The sequence below is a fragment of the Tachyglossus aculeatus genome, chromosome 12, assembly GCF_015852505.1.
Source record: "Tachyglossus aculeatus isolate mTacAcu1 chromosome 12, mTacAcu1.pri, whole genome shotgun sequence".
In the NCBI taxonomy this organism is placed as follows: Eukaryota; Metazoa; Chordata; class Mammalia; order Monotremata; family Tachyglossidae; genus Tachyglossus; species Tachyglossus aculeatus.
The window spans coordinates 36,702,431-36,708,291 of NC_052077.1; the positions used below are offsets into that span (position 1 = coordinate 36,702,431).

A 5,861-nucleotide genomic window follows, 5' to 3' on the forward strand; every position below is an offset into this window, starting at 1 on the left:
AGCAGCGTGGCTCAGTGAAAAGAGCATGGGCTTTGGATTCAGAGGTTATGGGTTCAAATCCCAGCTCTGCCCATTGGCCCAACTTCTCTGGCCCTCGGTTACCTCATCTGTAAAATGGGGATTAAGACTGTGAGCCCCCAGTGGGACAACCTGATCACCTTGTAACCTTCCCAGTGCTTAGAACAGTGCTTTGCACATAGTAAGTGATTAATAAATGCCATTATTACTATGCATTAGAGTTGGTAGTTGCGATTCCTGCAGACAAGGAGTTTACAGTCTACGGTGGGAGGCAGACATTAAATTAAATTACAGATAGAGAAAACAATCAAGGAGAGAATCAGATACTCTGAGTGAATTAGCTTAATCTACCCCCCGCCTACAAAATTGTTGGTTCGTCCTCTAGACTTTAAGCTCTTTATGTGCAGGGAGCATGCCTACAAACTATGTTTGTTTCATTATCTCCCAGGCAGTTAGTACAGTGCTCTGTACACAATATGCGGTCAATAATTACCACAGGTGATGGTGACTTCTAACACTTGGCTGATAAAATATTATTTTGAATTTTTCAATGTTTTGAGAGAACTAAACAGTGTCTAGACTGCTCAGGGTTGCACCTGGAGAATGTCCAGTATTCTACCAGTCTTGACTATGAGAGGGAGAGTCAAACAGAGGCCTACCCATTCCATTCCTAGCTTGGGCAGTGGCTAACGAGTGGAAGGCAATCTGCTACAAGTCAAAACTCACCTGTCCTGAGCAGCAATTGCTCAGGAGAGAGTCAAGGGTAGAGACTCATGTTTACTGCGTGGAAGGAAGCAGTGGTAAACCACTTCTGTATTTTTACCAAGAAAACTCTATGGATCCACTACCAGAACGATTGCGAATGGAGGTGGGACGTTCTGGGAGAGTTGTGTTCATGGTGTTACTATGGGTTGGAGATGACTCGACAGCATAAAACAAGACAAACAGTGTCTGGATTGATTGACTTAAGATCAAGCAACTTCTTGATTTGGTGAAGGGATGGGGTGGTGATATTCAGGCATGACTGATTGTTGTTTTCTGTTTACCTTCAGGGCACATTTGTTTGGAAAAGTGTGATTCTCGCTGGTGTGGTTTTGTAACTCAAAGATGATCTACTGTTGCTTTTCTTACCTTAAAGCTTGTGATCTGTTTTCAGTGCTATTCCCTATCACCCAGTAATACTAGTAATAGCAGTATTTGTTAAGCACTTACTATGTAGCAATCACTACACTAAGTATTGGGGAAGATACAAGATAATCAGGTCAGTTTGTATCCCACAAGGGGCTCACAGTCTAAGAGGGAGGGCGAACACATATATTATCTCCATTTTGTGGATGAGGAAACTGAGGCACAGAGAAGTGAACTGACAGGTCACACAGCTGGCTAGTGGTGTAGCTGGGATTAGAATCCAGGTCTCCTGATTCTCTGTCCTATTCTCTTTCCATTAAGTCATGCTGCTTTTCAGCTCCAGAAATAACTAGGTTAAATGTCGGGGCTTATATGTTATCCAAAATGAATGGTGAACGTCCTCGTCACCATTCTCCCTATCCATTCTCCCATCTGTGTGACTCTTGCACTTGGCCATGTACCTCTAAAGTACTTTGATAAGCGCTTAGTACAGTGCTAAGTGCTTAGTACAATGTTCTGCACACAGTAAGTGCTCAATAAATGTGATTGAATGAATGAATCATAGGACTTATGGTATTTAAGTGCTTACTATGTTCCAGGCACTGTTCTCAGCGTGGGGGCAGATACACAATAATTGGGTTGGACACAGTCCCTGCTCCACACAGGGCTCAAATCCCCATTTTACAGATGCAAGAACTGAGATACAGAGAAGTGAAGTGACTTGCCTAAGGTCACACAGCAGACAAGTGGAGGAGCTGGGATTAGGACCCATGACCTTCTGACTCCCAGCCCTGTGCTATATTCATAAAACCACGCTGCTTCTCATATTTACTTATGTAAATATCCCTCTAGACTGAACATATCTACCAACTCCGTTGTATTCTCCCAAGCACTCAGTACAGTGCTCTGCACAAAATTAGCATTCAATAAATATCATTGATTAATCCTTACACGCTACTATTTCCCCTATCTGTAATTTATTTTAATGTCTGGACCCCTTTGTAGACTGCAAGCTCCTTGTGGGCAGGGATCACCTCTACAATTCTATTATATTGTACTTTCCCAAGCGCTCAGTACAGTGCTCGGCACACAGTTAAGTGTTCCATAAATACCATCAATACCATCAACACTATCACTGTCACAGTCTTCTAGACTGTGAGCCCACTGTTGGGTAGGGACCATCTCTATATGTTGCCAGCTTGTACTTCCCAAGCGCTCAGTACAGTGCTCTGTACACAGTAAGCGCTCAATAAATATGATTGATTGATTGATTGATTGATTGATTGATTAATTCATCATTTCTTGAACATGACTGTACTACACTCTTGGGAACGTATAATAGAAGTAAAAAACACTGTACTTGTTCTCCCGGGTTTTCGCCTTGATTACTGAACTTCGTGGTAATTTAGCATATCAAATTTTTATGTAACTTCTCTAAGTTGAAAAATATTTAAGCAGAAATACCTTTTTATAGGCTATGCTTTCTTAGACACTAGTCCAATAATGATCTAAATCCAAGCAGCCCTTCAGCAATTCCCAAGTAGGCTAGGGTGCTTGGCTAATGTGGATAAATAAAGCAAAAAATATAAACTGTATGTAGACAGAACTCAAGTACAGGTATTTTATTAAGGTGGATACATTTTTACCTAGCAGTATTGTGTTTCTCTTAGATCTCCAGAAGTCTGGTGGGCTGAATAATAAAAGGCATGCTCATTTATTTTATTTATTCTTTGAATGAAAAGCTATGCAAAGTTCCCATCCCCTTTGGCTTTTCTGAAATAGAAAGTGTCAATTGAAATTCGCTGTTCTTGTAGCATTTAAACAGGGCTAAAAAGTTAACTCTCCATAAAGAAACTGCATTTATAAATTTTATTATTAAATCTACCACTGCTTTGCTGACTAATAAACTGGAAAACGTGTACTTTTATAGGTTTATAAAAAGGCAAGCTAGAGTTGCGTGAAAAATAACTTTCGTCGATTGAGTACAGGTGGCTACTTGTTTAGACTTTGAAGATGTGAAGGCTTTAGTGTAGATGACTGAAAAAGGTAATATGGAACAATAAAAAAAATCTTCCTTTCCTTTTCATCAATCTTCCAGGTATTCCGTGTCAAATAAATGCTACAACAATTTACAGTAAAAGTACACAGTGGAAGTGCCAACGTTAACACTTCTTAGGAGTGGCTCTGGGCCAAATTTTTCCCACCAATATTTAATGGGAAAGAAAATGTCCTCGCCATTGGAAGTGTGAGCAGGAGGCCACTTTCCTATATTTGGCAACACACATATGTGAAGCCGAAACAAAATGCCCACGATGTTCTCTTCATTTCAACCATGATGAATTGTGTTCATCTGTTTAAGTGCATGTGGCAGCTTTAGTGTTTCTACTATAAATTTTGGTTAACTTCTATTGACATGCTGTATTAAACTAAAGAAAAACAAATTACACTTCACCCATTTTAATTGACTAAATGTGTCAAAAATGCAGTAAGTTTAACATTAAAGGTCAGAGCCTCGGTCTACACTATAATGGGTGTCATGGCTCGGATCCAGATTTCTCGTTCAATTCATTTTTCATGAAGTTTTCGCACAGGGCTTATGTTGAACGTTCAATTCCATGGCACATTTGTACGTCAGTGATTCCCTTGTGCTGTGGTATAAAGGCAGGTACCTTTCTCTTTTTTTTAGATGACCCCTTCAGGCCTCAGAAACTGTCCTTTCAAAGGTCACAAATGAGCTCCTTTTTATGGTATTTGTTAAGCACTTACTAAGTGCCAGACACTGTACCAAGCGCTGGGGCTAAATACAAGATAATCACATTGGACCCAGTCACTGTCCCACCGGACTCATAGCCTTAATCCCCATTTTACAGGATGTGGGGACCTAGGTACAGAGAAGCTAAGTGATTTACCCAAGGTCACACGGCAGACAATTGACGGAGCTGGGATTAGAACTCAGGTCCTTCTGCTTCCCAGGCCTGGGCTCTATCCAGTAGGCCATACTGCTTCCCTTTCTTGTCAAATCCAATCCTCTACTCCATTTGAATCCTTCTCAACCTCTCAGTTGCCTTTGACAATGTGGACCACCCGCTTCTCCTGGAAACATTATTGAGCCTTGGTTTCACTGACACTGTCCTCTCCTGGTTCTCCTCCTGTCTCTCTGGCCACTTATTCTCGGTCTCTTTCACGGGCTCCTCCTCTGCCTCCCATCCTCTAACTGTGGAAGTCCCTTGTGGCTCAGTTTGGGGTCCCCTTTGATTCCCCATCTACACCCACTTCCTTGGTGCAATCATTCACTCCCAAGGCTTCAACTACCACCTCTATGCAGATGATTCCCAGATCTCCATTTCCAGCCCTGAACTCTCTACAGTCTAGCACTTCCTCCTGCCCTTTGATGTCCCTCTGACACCTCAAATTTAACATGTCTAAAACAGAACTCCTTATCATCCCACCCAAATCCTGTCCATCCTCTGATTTTCCCATGACTGTAGATGACACCACCATCCGTCCTGTCTCACAGGCTCCTAACCTTGGAGTTATCCTTGACACATCTCTTTCATTCAACTCACATATTCAATTCATCACTAAATCCTGCCAGGTCAATCTTTGCCACATGGCTAAAATCTGCCCTTTCCTCTCCTCCCAAACTGCTACCATGTTAATCCAAGCACTGTATTACACTGCATTGATTACTGTATCAGCCCCCTTGCTGACCTCCCTGCCTTCCTTCTCTCCCCACTCCAGTCATTCATTCATTCAATCGTATTTATTGAGCACTTACTGTGTGCAGAGCACTGTACTAAGCACTTGGGAAGTACAAGTTGGCAACATATAGAGATGGCTCCTACCCAACAACGGGCTCACAGTCTAGAAGGGGGAGACAGACAACAAAACAAAACATGTGGACAGGTGTCAAGTCGTCACTCTGCTGCCCAGATAATTTTTCCACAAAAATGTTAGGTCCATATTTCCTTACTCCTCGAGAACCTCCAGTGGTTGCTCAAATCCTCTGCATCAAACAGAAACTCCTCATCATTGGCTTTAAAGCACTCAACCACCTTACCCCCTCATACCTCACCTCCATGCTCTCATATTAAAAAAACAGCCCACTCACTTTGCTTCTCTAAATGCCAACCTACTCACTGTACCTCGATCATGTCTATCTTGTTGCCCACATCTAGCCCATTGTCTTGCCCATACCCTGGAATGCCCTCCCTTTTAATATGACAGACAGTGACTCTCCCCATCTGCAAAGCCTTATTGAAGGCACATCTCCCCTGAGAGGCCTTTCCTGACTAATCCCTCATTTCCTCTTTTCCCACTCCTTTCTGTGTCACTCTGATTTTCTCCCTTTACTCACCTCTCCCTCAGCTCCGCAGCACAATGTACATATCTATAATTTATTTATATTAACGTTTGTCTCTCCCTCCAAACTGAGAACTCATTTTAGGCAGGGAAATTGTCTACCAACTCTGTTATATTGTACTGTCTAGAGCTTAGTACACTGCTCTGCACACAGTAAGTGCTCAATAAATATTGATTGATGACCTCCCTGATGGACTCTGAATACTCCTATAAACATGGCTTGGGCATTCATTCAGTAGTATTTATTGAGCACTTACTGTGTGCAGAGCACTGTACTAAGCACTTGGGAAAGTACAATACAGTAATAAGGAGAGACAATCCCTGCCCACAACGAGCTCACAGTCCACAGCATG

At 42.2% G+C, this 5,861-nt stretch overlaps 1 non-coding gene across 1 annotated transcript; it reads left to right on the plus strand.

Annotated features, from left to right (window-relative positions):
• The first annotated feature begins 596 nt into the window (after nt 1-596).
• On the plus strand, nt 597-734 carry LOC119935929. Its single transcript, XR_005453527.1, has one exon. It is a non-coding gene; the product is annotated as a small nucleolar RNA SNORA7 (small nucleolar RNA).
• Nucleotides 735-5,861: the final 5,127 nt, after the last annotated feature.